We start from the raw sequence: 15,411 nt of genomic DNA, 5'->3' as shown, positions 1-15,411 counted from the left end.
CAAGCATGCATCATACTTATCCCTAGACCAGACTGGTGCAATGGTTAAGGTGCCAGGCTAGAAATTGGGAGAATGTATATTCTAGTTCTGCTCTCGGAAACAAGCAATCACAAACCTGTGCAAAAATGTCGCCAAGAAAAACAGCAGGCTCTTGTCAATTATGTTTCTAGGAGTCAACACTGATTTGAAGGGGCTGTTTCCAAAAGGCAACTGGATTTTCTTGGGACTGCAATTCCACATCTATTTAGACTCTGTTTCAGGTGACTTGAGGATACAGATAAACCTGGTAAGTAGCCTCCACGACTGCGGGTGACTGCAAAAGAATATTCTGTAAATCCTTCCATTCCCCACCAATGAGTTAGAACTGAAGAAGCTTCTTGGATGAGAAGCAAAAAACAAAAAAAATAAAGGGAAAAAACCCAAGGAAGTCTAATTGCCTTTTGGGAAAAAAAAACAAAAGCACTTTTGGGATAACCATGAACTGGATGATTGAGAATCTCCACAAACTTGTAGCCTTGAAAAAAAAAAAGTATCAAACTAGGGTTGTGCAATCCAAAGGACATATACAGTAGCCAGATGCCAAATCACAATTTTAAATGGGCCAGAAGGAATATTTTTTTTAAACAAATTTTATTGATTTTCAAAAACATACACAAACAAACAAAACATAAAACATCTTTTTTGAAAGCAGCTTGATCCCGGGTTACATCTCTTCCTACAGACACAAATTCAAATTCATGCTCATTTTATATGCCATTTCATATCTTATTACCATTCTACATTTTCTATATAGCTTCTCCCCTTTTTTAACTTTCTTAGTTTTATTTTATTTATCTCGTCTCAATTCAGATCATTATGCTTTTATTCTTTGTCTGTCCTGTTTCCAGCTGTCTATTATCTTTTCTCTTTAAACAACATTTCTCCTGTATTCACTGATTGGAGTATGACGCCTTTATCTCTTTCCCCTAAATATAACACTTAGTATAGTATATAACTTCCATTTGGATTCTGCTTAGTACATTCTAAAATTACACACTATATTTTTTTAAAGAAAAAAATATAAATATATAATATAATTAAAACAACAATCCATACCAATTCAATTCTATCATTAATATTAATATTCATTTAAATCTTAACGTTTTACACATTACTTTTCAGTTAAGTATCATACTTCTATGGGAACACTTATAAACTTTCCATAATTATTTCCCCCCCACTTCACTTATATTTTAAAGCATTGCATCATTAAATGTTCCCATTCCTGGCTAGAAGGAATATTTAAGGAGCAATTAAAATAACTGGATTTAACCCACTGAACATATTACAATGTAATCAAATTTCATTTCTGCCACTCGTTCCTTCTTCATACATTGCCTATTTTGAGAGAGTGCTCTCTTCTAGCAGTTTTATTATTGCAAGTTACATGTAGCCATGTACTGGCTGATATCTTCCCAATGTCTTATTTATTTGACTGCTACAACTTGGAATCATACAACTGGATTGACAAAACAAGCAAACTCCTCTCTAAATTAGGATATCTTTGAACGAACTGAAAAGGACACCTATGAATTCAATCTATGGGTTCTGCAGGCAGAAGCTGATAGTTGGAATTCTCTCAAGCTAGCTGTGAACGCTAATTCTGTGTTGTGCTAGCTGCAGATGTTAGCATCTACTGTGTGCACTTCATATATACATAGATCTAATAATCTTATTTTAACAAAGCAAGGGACAGTATTTTAATGGCACCCTTTTAAAGGCAAATTCCAAATTATTCTGGGTGTCTATTGAGATTCTCAATCATCTAGGGCAAGGTCAAGGATCTTCAAACTTGGCAAGCGGCAGGCTTGTGGACTTCAACTCCAAGAATTCCTGAGCTAACATGACTGGAGGAGGAGTTCTGGGAGTTGAAGTCCACAAATCTTAAAGCTGTCAAGTTTGAGGACTCCTGGTCTAGGTCATGGTTGTCCCAAGGATTCTTTTTTTTCCAAAAGGCAACTGGCCTTTTTGGTTTTTTTCCTTGAAAACATTTTGCTTCTCATCCCAGAAGCTTCTTCAGTTCTGAAGAAGTTCAGTTCAGTTCTTCAGAAACTGAAGAAGCTTCTGGGATGAGAAGTGAAATGTTTTCAAGGGGAAAAAAACCCAAAAAGGCCAGTTGCCTTTCGAAAAAAGCACATATGGGACACTGTTCCAGATGTTTTCAATCTATACATTCTGAATGCTGCAATGCAGAACCAAACAGCTTTGGGATAAACAGGGGTTCCTCTTTATATGTATTATCAGGGATGGAAAGCCTAACATTTAATTGCCAGGTAATTGCAAGGAAATGGTAATCCTTCAGATGTGCCTACTCTACAATTCCTGTTAGCCCAACTCAGCTCAGGAATGGTCATGAATGGATATTAGTAAATTTAGCAATATCCAAACAGCTAGTTGCTCATACTCAAACCTAGCTATTAATTTATGACCGCAATTCTCAACATAGTCCTCAATTTGCAAGCACAATTCAGCCCCAAATGTATGTTGCTAAGTGGGACTGTTTTTAAGCAAGCTTTGCCCTGATTTACAATCTTTCTTGCCACCATTGTTAAGTGAATCACTGCAGTTATAATAGGTTGTTAAGTGAATCACTGCAGTTATAATAGGTTGTTAAGTGAAACTGGCTTCCTTTTGACTTTGTAGCAATAGCAATAACACTTAGCAATAACACTTAGACTTAGCTTCACACTTAGCTTCACAGTTGCTTCATGGTCCTCTCTAAGCATTTACAGAACAAGCCTTTTGACCCCAACCATCTGGGTTCTCATTTTACCCACCTCAGAAGGATGGAAGGCTGAGTCAACCTTGAGCCTGGTGGAATTTGAACTGCCAAATTGCAGGCGGCTGGCAGGCAGCAGAAGTAGTCTGCAGGACTGCGCCACCGAGGCCACATCAACACACAAGTGCCACAAGTTCTTTATGTGCAGCCTTCAAGTCGCGAGCATGGGAAGGGCACATTGGGACAAGGTTATTGCCTTCTTCCATCTTTTGGCTTCTCTGCAATTCCCCAAATCTCCCACCACTGGTCCTGCTAGTTTGTCTGCTAGGGATTCAGCAGCCTTGCCCCCAATATGATATTGATTTTGTCACCAAAAGAAATATGCTTTTTAATCAGGACATCCGTTAACAGAGTTTTAAGTGCCCTTGAATTAATGGTGCCATTAAGACTCTATCTCCCAACCCTTTGTAATTTCTATTGGTGCTGATTTCCAGGCGATGAAAGCTGAAGTAATTTAGTTTGGATTCGGCCTGCCACCTTTTCTCTTTAGTGTTATAAAAGAGATTCAGGTTGGTTCTCTCAGTTCTACAGAAACACACAGAAACAGGCAGACAGAAAATGCTTCTTCAATCCTTTTGTACAGAATTCAGCCTGCCGCCATCCTCACAATACTAACAATACAATGAGAAGGACTTGTTTTGCCCAAACTGTCTTGTCTGGGAGACAGAATGTTATTTACCTGCTTTTCTAGTCCAGGGATTTTAGGCAACTAACCAACCATACAGAAATAGGTAAAGGTAAAGATTCCTCTCGCACATACGTGCTAGTCGTTTCCAGCTCTAGGGGGCGGTGCTCATCTCTGTTACAAAGCCGAAAAGCCAGCACTGTCCGAAGACATCTCCATGGTCCTGTGGCTGGCATGATTAAATGCCGAAGGTGCACAGAACGCTGTTACCTTCCCACCAAAGGTGGTCCCTATTTTTTCTACTTGCATTTTTTTAAAAAAAACATGCTTTCGAACTGCTAGATTGGCAGAAGTTGGAACAAGTAACGGAAGCTCACTCCGTTACGCGGCGCTAGGGATTCGAACCACTGAACTTTCTGATCGACAAGCTCAGTGTCTTAGCCACGGAGCCACCGCCTCCCTGTTATATAGGAGGATAGAACAAATTAAAAACACAGATTAAGACCAACAAAAATCCTTGCATCAGTTAAAACCTGGAGGAAGAGCTGGGTCTTGTCTAGCTGATAGGATAAAGGGCAACTTGCAGAGGTGTTCTTCCCTTCCTCACCCCATACCTATTTAAAGATGGACTCTAAATAGCAGCAATTTAAGCTGTAACTTAAATTGTGGATTTAAGCTACAAATAGGTAGTTTGTAACAGGAGAGACAAATCCCTTAAAGCAGGGCTGTCAAACTCCCAGCCTGTGAGCTGGATGTGTCCCATGCGGGCCACACACATACTCAATTTAGAGAAAGGTGGAAAAGTTCTGCTATGTCATGTGACGCTGCTGTGATGATGCAAGTTTGACACTCCTGCGTTAAAAAGTCAGGCCCTTGACCAGGTGTATCCAGCGTGTCTGAGGGCCACTAGGAATGGCTAGTTATACATTAATGTGTAAAAGTTGAGGTTGGAGTATGTTTATCTTAGACTGTGTTAAGAAGAGTTCGGAGTCAGTACCCCCTTTCTTTCTTTTTCCCCTTCCCCTTGTATCCCACACCTCCCTTTCCCCAACCCCTTTCTTTCCCTTAATTTCCTATTTTCTTTTCTTCTTTGTATTTATCTAACGTGGGTAATGAAACCACTTCAAGAAAACCACCAAGTTCAAAGGACACCAAAGACCCCTCATTTCCACCCCAAGCTACAAATATTCTCCTCTACGAATGCCTGTCTTATCTGAATTGTTTGCTGCTTCAAAACATTAAGAGAAATTACACTGGGCTTAAAAGGATAAAATCCTTTTTCTTTACTATTACTTCCTCTTTAAAATGTCAAACTGTCCTTGGAGATGTAGATGACAGGGTAGAAATACAGATTAAAACTAAGCAGGCCTTAAAAGTAAACAATATTTGGATAGAAAATTGTCTTATTTGTGTTGCTTCAAGAAGCCTGAAAGAAGATAGGAGTTGAAATGTCATCACCATGGTTTATATCACAATATTAACTGGAGGATATACCTTTGAAGTTATGCTTTATTTTGTCAAGCAAGTTCTAGACTACATATTTGGAATAAACCTGCTTCATTCTCTTTTAACTGGGATTTCATATACAAGCAATTCCTTTATGTAGCATGGAGATCAGGGGTTATGTCATTAAGCAAACAACACTTGTCCAGTTGCAGTAGGCGTAACAGTTTGACATACAGCAGTCAAAAACTGCATAAGATCACAGTGAAAGGACAAAAATGTTCCTATTCTAATCACTTATGCTATAGGAGGGTCTGGGTAAAATGGACCTCTGAACTGATTTTGTATTGATCCCAGGTTCAGTAATGATGACACATCACTTTTTCTGTAAAATAGCAATCCTGGTTGTCTCCCTATTTTTTATATCCCTGAAAAGTAGGCAAGATTGGGAAGTTAAGGGGTATGAATCCAAGATAATCTCAAATACCAGTCAGAAACAGATTTTAGGTTGGCAGTCCTCAGATATTATTCCAATGCTATAATATCCCACATGAGTTCTTAACTGTTTCAAGAGGGATAGGAAAATGGCTGTACTTATATGTTGTCTGCAAAAAAAGAGAAGGACTAGGGGTGACATGGTAGCAGTCTTTCAATATTTGAGCAGATGACACAGAGAAGAGGGCATTGACTTATTCTGCAAAGCACCTGATGGCAAGGCAAGATGCAATGAACAGAAGCTCATCAAAGAGATATCCAACCTAGATCTAAGGGGAAACCCTAGCATTTAATTGCTAAGACACAATTAAAGCAATTAATCAATGGAATGGCTTGATTCCAGAGGTTGTGGGTGTTCCATCACTGGAGGTTTTAAAGAAAAGATTGGACAGCCAGTTGACCAGGGCCTCCTGCTCAAGCAAAGGGTTGGACTGGAAGACCATCAAGGTCTCTTCCACCTTGGTTATTCTGTATCCTGTACAAAACCCATCAGCTACAACCATGACGAACAAGACCTAAGAGTTGGAGTCCGACAGCTCAGGTTTCTTATCTGTGTTCTAGAAAATGCATACATTGGTAAGCCAGTAACCATAATATTTTCACACCTCAGGAGTCATTTTCAGCATTTCCTTGATGTGATATCATGAGCTGAGTCTGAGAAATGATGTCATTTTTTAAATTTCTTACTGTCTTCTCTATCTGATATAGTACTTGTCTGAAAGTTTCAGCAACTATCACACGTAGTATGAAATATGAGATATGAGATAGTATCAGCCCAAGTTCCTTTTTGATCATCAGAAATGTGCAGTCTAAAATTATATCATCTTGTCTTCACACACATACACACGCACGCACGCACACACACATACATACACACAATGTACAAATATTTCCCTCCTCTTCATTAAATCACTATTTCTTTTCTCAAGTAATTGTGAACTACGTACTAGTAGCACCTCTTTCCTCCAGTGCTTCAGAAATGTGTCGTTCTGTATCTCCTGGGGAAATTTTCTGAAAAACCAAAGAGGAAAAAATAAGTAATGTATTAAGATTTTATGGAAATCTTCAATTTTATGGAACATTGGCTCTAAAAGAAGAGAAATGTCAGAAGGCTGCAAAAGGCAGCATTATAAACCAGCATCTTCAAATTCACCACAAGACGTCTGACAGAGCTAGACTTCAGAATGAAAGATGATGGATTTTAAATTAAAGATATTTTAGAGGTGAAGGCTGAGTTCAGCAGGCAGAAATGGTTCTGGTTCTGGTCTGGCTTCAGGGAAAGACCAATTTGGTAGGGAAAGAATGGAGGAAGGAATTCAGATGCGCCAGAAGAAATAGCTAGAATCTTTTCCATCCTGAAACAATATCCAAGGAAGAATCTGGAACCTTTCTGAAATAAAAATAAGAACAGCCTCTCATGTAAACAATTTAACCTTGATCTTCCAGAGGCAGAAAAATTATTACAAATTGTGTAAAACATTTGATTATTTAATGAAAATGTAAGCAAGTATGAGATTACAATTGTTGTGGTTTGCTGGCAGCCGATGTGGACAGCAGAAGTATCGGACAGTGAGGATGAAAGGGAACCAGTCAGGGAGTCTGGCGAGGACTTGGATGAGGGTCCTGAGTCTGATGCAGGGATGGGGCCAGGACTATTGGAGAGTGGGGTGCTGCCTTCGGAGTCTTTGGAGTCTGGCAGCAGTGAAGCAGAGGACCCCGGGGAGCCTGTGCCCAGTGCGTGTGTGCGCAGGGCTGCTCAAAGGAGAGCAGCTGAAGCAGCAAGGGCAACTCGGGAGTAAGGCTGGAAGGTGATAGTCCCTCCCATAAGGGATAAAAGCCAGCCCTCGGTGATGTGCTCTTTGCAGGAAGCAAAGAAGTTCATTAGATGATGATTCCTCATTGCAGCCTTGTGGACTCTGGTTTGTCTTTGCTGGAACTTCTGTCGGTTTACCTGCTAATTAAGTGAATGTCTGTTTCTTGGCAGCCTTTTACAACCCTGAAAGGCATGCTCTTATCTCAGATAATTGTGTTTAATGAGTTTTGGCTGGGCATACAAATAATTCCCAGCGTTGCATTAAAAAAAAGGTTTACTTTTACACACAGCGTATGTTTTCTTAGTTTGAACAAAGTCTGGGCCAGAACAACAATAAACATCTAAGAACAGATTTGAGGTAGAATATGTCTAGGCTTCTAACTAACAGTAGTCCTCAGCTTACGGCTATAATTGAGACCCACATTTCTGTTGCTAAGTGAAATCATTGTTAAGCAAACGTTGTCCCATTTTACAACCTTTCTTTCACTTTCACAGTTGTTAAGTGAATCACTGCAGCTATTAAGTTTCTAACATGGTTGTGGGGTGCATCTGGCTTCCCCACTGGCTTTGCTTACATAACCCTGGAACTCAGCAACCCTCACAAATAGCAGTAAATTCCCCAAAGCCTGAATTTTGATAACATGACCATATGACCATTGTAGGTTTTTAAAAAATGGTCATGTCACTTTTTTTCAAGTGCCGTTGTAACTTTGAACATTCACTAAAAGAATTGTTATAAGTTGAGGACTACCTGTGTATCTGATCCAGGTCTAGCTCAAAAGTAGATTATATGATTTGCATGCAAAACAAAAAACAAAAAACCCACCCCAAATTCAGTTCCTGGTCTGTTAAGCAGGACTAGAAAAGAACCCATCAGAGATATCTCAAAGATACTGATTGTAAAAAACACTGAGCTAAAAGGAATAACATTTTGACCAGCAACAACAAAAATCCATTTGTGATGCTCCATGGAGATCCAATGTAGTTAAAAATTAGGACACGAGTTGAAACTCAACTACACAACCCGTTACTTTCCAATTTACTTATTTATTTGGAGGATTTACGGGCCACCCAATTCAAAGAGTGTGACTCTGGGCAGCATATGAAAAGAATACAACAACAATCACAGAGAAAACAACACGCCTTTAAACAAAAACAGCTAAACAATAAAATGACAAGCAGATTACACAACATGCTTCAAAGCCAGCTGCAAACCAAACGATGGTTTGTTCTCATCTGTTTGTTGAACAAGCCACGGTATCCCGGTTCACGCATAAATTTAAAGCATAAATTATGATTTATAGCTGCAATGCACAACATACCGTGCCAGGTTATAATATAGTGTGGTTCATGAGAAACCAGACATAGACTAAAGATTGGAGGACTCAGCCTTGGTAAATTGTTAGTTAATCAGTGGTGGAAGTCTTGCAAAATTCCCGCAAACATTGTTCTATTTCCCACACTGTCCAAGTCAAATTGGCAGAAACTACTTAAGCCAATTACATTTACGAGTTCTGGACAACTGCCGCATTTCATACATAATCCACAAATGCATAAAGCACAGGATATTTATCTTTATACTCTGTCTTTATTAAAGCGCTAGTCATCTAATTTGGGTAACTAAAATTATAACAGTGGGAGGAATTAGAAAGAGACTTTTCCAAAGGTTAGCTTTGATATTAGAATCCTTGCCACCATCTCATAATAACCACCCGTCTCTCCAATATCTAGCAGTACATATCAACATAAACATGACAGGTAGTATAATTAAATGTCTTCTGCCAGAAAACTATATTTTAAATTGTGTTGCAAATTATGCTCATTTTAGTGCCCTACAGACATTAACTTAGCAAACAAGGCCTCGAATGCAGATAACAGATAATCAGAGTTGGAAGGGATCCTGTAGGTCATCTAGTCCAACTCCCCACAGTACAATCTCTTCTTGAAAGCCTCCATTGATGAAGCTCCCACAACTTCCAAGGGCAAGGTGTTCCATGGGTTGATTGTTCTCTCTGTCAGAAAGTTTCTCCTTATTTCCAGGTTAAATCTCTCCTTGTTCAGTTTCCATCCATTGTTCCTTGTCTGGCCTACAGGTGCTTTAGAAAATAGCTTGACCCCTTCCTCCTCTCTGTGGCAGCCCCTCAAATATTGGAAGACCACTATCATGTCTCCCCTGGTCCTTCTCTTCCCCAGACTAGCCAAGCCCAGTTCCTGCAACTGTTTGTCATATGTTTGTCTCCAGTCCCCTAATCATCCTGGTTACTCTTCTCTCTACTTTTTCTAGAGTCTCAACATCTTTTTTATAGTGTGGTGACCAAAACTGGATGCAGTACTCTGGGTGTGGTCTTATTAAGGCTTTATAGAGAAGCATTAGTACCTCTCTTGATTTTGATTGTATCTCTCTGTTAATGCAATTTAGGATTGCATTAGCTTATTTGGCTGCTGCTGCTACACACTGTTTGGTTCCTATTTAGCTGGTTGTCCACTAAGACTCCAAGATCCCTCTCATAGTTACAAAGGCCTTGGATCTCTGTGTGTTTTTTCTTTTTTCTTTTATGATGTACCTTAGGTAACAAATGTTCTCCTAAAGCAACAGTCAGCGCTTACACTGACATTTGTAGAGCTTCTGGTTCATGTCATCATTCTCTCCCTCATTTACCTCAGCAATAGACACAAACTCAGGGTAAACTGCACCAAACTCGATTGCAGAAAATATGATTTCAGCAACAGAATGGCCAATGTCTGGAATATTCTATTTTATTTATTTGATTTGATTTGTCAATAGCTTACAAGATAATAGAGATAAGAAAAAATATAAGTATGAATGCAGAAAATAGGTACGAATACTTGGGGACAATAGGACAGGGACGGTTGTGGGCACGATTGTGCGCTTATGCATACATACTGTACCTGACTCTATGGTTTCTTCCCCAAACCCCAAATACTTTAACCTCAGACTGTCTATTGTTGACCTCACCCCATTCCTAAGAGGTCTATAAGGGGCGTGCATAAGCCCACCAGCGTGCCTACCATCCCTGTCTTAATGTTCCCTTTTATTCGTATCTATTTCATGTATTCATAAGCATGTTTATATTTATATGTATTATCAAATGCATCCTTGACAAAATAAATAAATAAATAAAATCAATAAATATTAGTCATATTATATTGTAAAGGATTAGGAGACAGAAACTCACTGTCCATACATGAATGTTCTCTGTTCTGCTCTACAGGTAGTCCTCATTTAGCAACCACAATTGGGATCGACAGCTCAGCCATTGAGCAAAGCCATCAATGAAACCACGACTGGGGATATGATCTTCCTTTAGCTTTGCTTTGCTTTGTTTCACAGACTTGCAAGTAGATAAATGCAAGTAGATAAATAACCACTTTGGTGAGAAGGTAATCCCATTCAGTGCACCTTGGCGTATAGCCATGTTGGCCACATAGCAATAAGCAATAAGGCATAGACTTACACATGCACCACACTGCTTTTACAGCACTGTCTAAGCCAGGGGTGTCAAATTCGATTTCAATGAAGGCTGAATCAGGGTTGTGTTTGACCTCAAAGGGTGTGGGGGGCAGGGGCAGGGGCCAGCTCGACTTCACTCATGTCAGGGGCACCTGTGGTGGTGGCCAGATTGCTCTGAGGGCTCCCAAGTTCCATTTTCGGCTGCAACTGCCTCCTGCAGACCAGTGAAAACGGAGCTCAGGGTACCGTATGCATCCCCCATGAACTATTTTTTTGGGCTGCAATGGCCTTCTGCAACCCTCTGCCAATGAAAACAAAGCTTGGGGATGGTCTGTGGAAGCTCTGGTTTCGGCTGTGACAGCCTTGTGCAACCCTTTGCCAGTGAAAATTTGGGAAAATGTTTTTGCTGGCAAAGGCACCATGGGCCAGCCCTTCACTGTTTCCAAGGTGGCCCCATGGGCCAGACCTAAGCACTCTGTGAGCTGGATCCAGCCCACAGGCCTTGAGTTTGGCACCCGTGCTTTAAGCAATTTATAATGTTAGCATATTGCCCCATCTGGATTGTCATTTTACCCCGCTTGAAGGATAGAAAGCTGAGGTAATCTTGAGCCAGATCGAACTCCAGACTGTGGGCAGAGTTAGCCTGCAATACTGCATTCTGACCACTGCACCACATGACTAGGGAAGTGTCTTCAGACAAGGTGGCTCCCTCAGCTAGAAAATGGAGGTAAACACTACCTCACAGAGTTAAACATGACTGGAAAGGACAAACTTTTACCTTTAGATCAGGGGCATCAAACTCAAGGCCTGCGGGCCTGATCTGGCCCATGATGAGGTGGGATCCGGCCCATGGGACCTTCGTAGTCTACCCAGTGTGAAGAGGAAAGATCAGGCCAACTAGCTTTGGCCCTATCTACCCAATACGAAGAGGAAACATGTCAGCAGTTTAGGGAGTGGTGTCAAGCTGGCCATGACCACCCTGGCCACGCCCCACCCTGGCCCCCCAAGGTCAACCACAGCCCTGATGCAGTCCTCAATAAAATTGAGTTTGATACCCCTCCTTTAGATAAAGAGAAACAGGCTCTTTGCTGTCTGGAAGAAAACAAAGCATGAAATGGGAAGTTAAAAACTCATTAACCTGAGTGACCAGGTAGCCTTAATGAGTCAGTCCTTCCTTCAGGCTTAAATCCAAGTGTTTGATCTAAGCCTCACCCCAGATCAAGATCAGATGTTGTCTACAGGGAGGTTCTCCTAGGACAAGGGTCTTCAAACTTAGCAAGTTTAAGGCTTGTGGACTTGGAACTCCCAGAATTCCTGAGCTAACATGACTGGAGGAGGAATTCTGAGAGTTGAAGTCCACAAGTCTTAAAGCTGTCAAGTTTGAAGACACCTGCCCTAGGATAATATTATCCAGAGTAAATATCAAGAAAAAATATTTAGCCTCATCAGTTCAGCTTAAATGCAATCATACAACTGAGAAAATGAACAACAACTGTGATGTTTTGTCACAACCTAACAAATTTGACAAACCAGCTACTATAAACTTGCTGATGTTCTTACACCAGAGTTTATATTACACTAAAACAACTTTACAAGCAAGGGTAGGAAATTAAACTGTCAAGCATAGTTGAATGTTCCCACTTACAAGTAGACTAGGAAAACTAGCATAAATCAACATTTGCATCCGGTGCAATAAAATACTTTAGATATTGTCACATTTCAGTAAGCAAAGACAACCTCACAGTTGAGTTGAATAGTTAAGTACCGTAGAAAACAGAAACAAATGTCTCAATTACCTTGATCAGGTAGAGAAACAGGCTGAACGCATTGTTTGAAATTTAACAGACAAATGTAAAAAATATTTACTTAGAAAATATAAATTAAATATAAGTAAAGAATAAGGGGCACTTGGTTTCATAAAGTGCTGTGAAAAAAATCTTAGAAGAGTAGTCAATTACAAGGCAAATATAGATCTGCAATGTGATGCGGTTGCTAAAAAGGAAAACAAAATTCAAGGCTGAATCAACAGAAGTACAGTTTCCAAATTTTGGAAACTAACGCTCCATTCTTCATTGTTAAAGTTCACTGTCAATAGCTGCGTTGACATGGTGCAAACCTACAATGAAACATCTTTTTGAACTAATGAATTAAGCTATTGTGGTTTGTACAAGAAACTGTGGTTCCATCCTTGGCTTAATATGATGTGTAAATCCAACCTATATTTGTTTTGAAAATTGTAATATCATGGTACATATTATTCATGTAATTATGCTTTCCATTGGGCGAGGGAATAATGTAAACTTTCACAAAGGATAAATAGAGATTAACATCACTGAAGTAGAAAGTATATAGTAATGAGTCTCTATAAGTGGGTTGAAGATGTTTGAGACTCCCAACTGATGAGAATTTAAATCAGATTCAAATAACAGGGAACTGACATGGGAGACTTAATAAAATCTGTGAAACCTACCTTCTAAATTTCCCCCATTTTAACCAACTCATGCTTCTTGTTGTAGACCCAACTAAGAAAGAAAAAAGCTAATTCATGGTTGCACATACAATATGTAGCTTGCTTTGTTTTATCATCACATAACATGTAAACGTAATTACCGCAATTTGTAAACCATTGTTTATGGTTTTGGATGACATGTAAACCAATTCATCATGATCTATTTCACTAATTATGGATAAACCAAGCCAAAACCTACTTTGATGTATGAACCCAGCCAAGACAAAGTACTCTATCAATTGAATACCAATCGAACAATGTCCTTGGGACATTACTTGGAGTTACCTCAGTTATATTGCATTTCCTCTCTGCCTAGTAGATGAACTAAGCAATTTTTATCCTCTCATCTCTTTCCCACTAAGTCTAAATGTTCTTGACTGCAAGATAGATGTATATACTTTCCATGTCAGCATTCCTTGTAGACTTCTTTCTTTCCTACTGAGTATCAAATTATAATATAAATCTATGTCCCTTGAAATTACAATGCCCCAACAAACTTGTTTTGAATTAACATTTCATTTTCTAGTATAATGCATGTTGCAGTTAATTTCAAATTCTACTATTTATCAATAATAAATTGAATTTCAAAAAAAATATGATTTAATCTTTTGTTGATGGTTTAAGTATTGCTTTACCAATCATCCTTCCGTAGGTGTAACCACCAAACTAAACAGGACTGACCCACAAGGCATACATTTCCTTCTAGATTAGTAAATACAAGGAAGTTATACATCCAATGACTGAGTTCAGTTTGATGAGCCACATATCATTAACTGTTATTGTTAAGTCTGTTAAGTGGCCGGTAAATATAATACTAGAATAAATGAATATGCGTTGGACCCAAAAGCTATGTTTACAACTATTTTATGAGGAATGAAGTAAGTGGATGTATAATTGGGCCCTTCCTCCTCATCTCCTTTTCTCTCCCTCCCTTCCTTCCTAATTTATATGGCTGCCCATCTCAAGTATACGACTTTGCTAATGAAGATTAAACACGTCTATCTATCTATCTATCTATCTATCTATCTATCTATCTATCTATCTATCATCTCTCTTTCTCTGCATCAAACATACAGCAGCTGGGAAAATTTAAGAAAAAACATCAATCCAATCCTCAACATAACCAGGAAACTGGCTCCATAACACACCTGGGGCCCAGTCTCAACCCAAAGGAAGCCCTCAAGGCCTTATGAAAGACCAAAAGTGATAGAGTCAATCTGGAAAGCTGCAGAGATTCTTATAAAGCACACATTGAATTCCATGGTGAAGAAAGATTGGAAGACAAGCATTGTCTTCCAGGCAGCAATTGCAATTCTTCAAAAATATGCGGGAGCTGCAGCCAAAATCAACTGATAAGAGGGGTCAGTCAACTTTCCGAAAAGGCTTCATTTTTTTCTAATAACCAAATATGAGCAAGAGTTTGATGGTGCTCACTGTAAAGCATACATTATACAACCCATAAAAGTGGCACTCACACATCACACAATGCCAATACAAAACGCAAAGCGAAATCTACATCTTCTCTGTGGGAATTCACTCAGTACTCAGGCTAACCGAAAGCCTTATTTGAGTATTATTAGAGAAAAGTTTCCCCAACTATATTAACCCTTCTAAAATAAAGTATATACATAGCCTCTGCCATCTCTACAAAGGCACTCAAGTTTGAAAGTACATTTTGCTATTACTACTTGTCCAACTGTGAAACGGTGTTACACGTCTTCAGAAACCTGTGGCTCTACAAAGATAAAGCATTTCCAACATATGCCTCCTTTTTTTTGTTATTTTTCAGGCTACATTTATCTTTTCTTTGGATCAACCTGCCAGTGATGTGAAGGAAAACACAGGCTGTGCATTCACCTCTGAAGGAAGAATATGTTGCTGTCAAAACTCGCGAAAAGGTACTAACTGAAAGGTTTGACAAAGTTTCCCTGCACATTATGCTGCCGAACATTGGAAACAAAAGAACATTTATGGTCATCCTAAGGATCCTCATCTAATTTCTTCTCACTTAACCATGTTCATCTTGATAAATTGAGCCAGATTTATATATTATGTCAACATCAGACATAACAATGGAATGAATGAAGAGTAATTGATCTTAGATGATCTCAGAAAGCTTAATCAAGGTCAGACCTAATTAGTATTTCTATGGGAAATTACCACAAAATCCAATGGCTCTAGGCCAGACCGGGAAGTCAAAAACCATCTCAGAAGAAGGCAGTGACAAAGAACTTCT

General features: G+C 39.3%; 1 protein-coding gene across 5 annotated transcripts in view; it reads right to left on the bottom strand.

The window, feature by feature from the left end:
- The window catches only part of TENM1 (teneurin transmembrane protein 1), a 327,538-nt gene that overhangs the window by 309,917 nt on the left and 2,210 nt on the right, over positions 1 to 15,411 (bottom strand). For 3 of the 5 annotated variants that reach the window (XM_087940953.1, XM_087940950.1, XM_087940954.1), the window contains exon 2: positions 6,329 to 6,392. The exons of the other annotated variants lie outside the window; for them this stretch is intronic. The gene's annotated coding sequence lies outside the window, so the exon portion shown is untranslated. The remainder of the gene's footprint in view (positions 1 to 6,328; positions 6,393 to 15,411) is intronic. 5 annotated transcript variants of the gene reach the window in all.

This window comes from Pseudonaja textilis, chromosome 12 (assembly GCF_049901715.1).
Source record: "Pseudonaja textilis isolate UNSWEBS1 chromosome 12, rPseTex1.2, whole genome shotgun sequence".
NCBI classification, from domain to species: Eukaryota; Metazoa; Chordata; class Lepidosauria; order Squamata; family Elapidae; genus Pseudonaja; species Pseudonaja textilis.
Note: the sequence above shows the minus strand (reverse complement) of the source record. Positions and strands in the feature narration are given on the sequence as shown.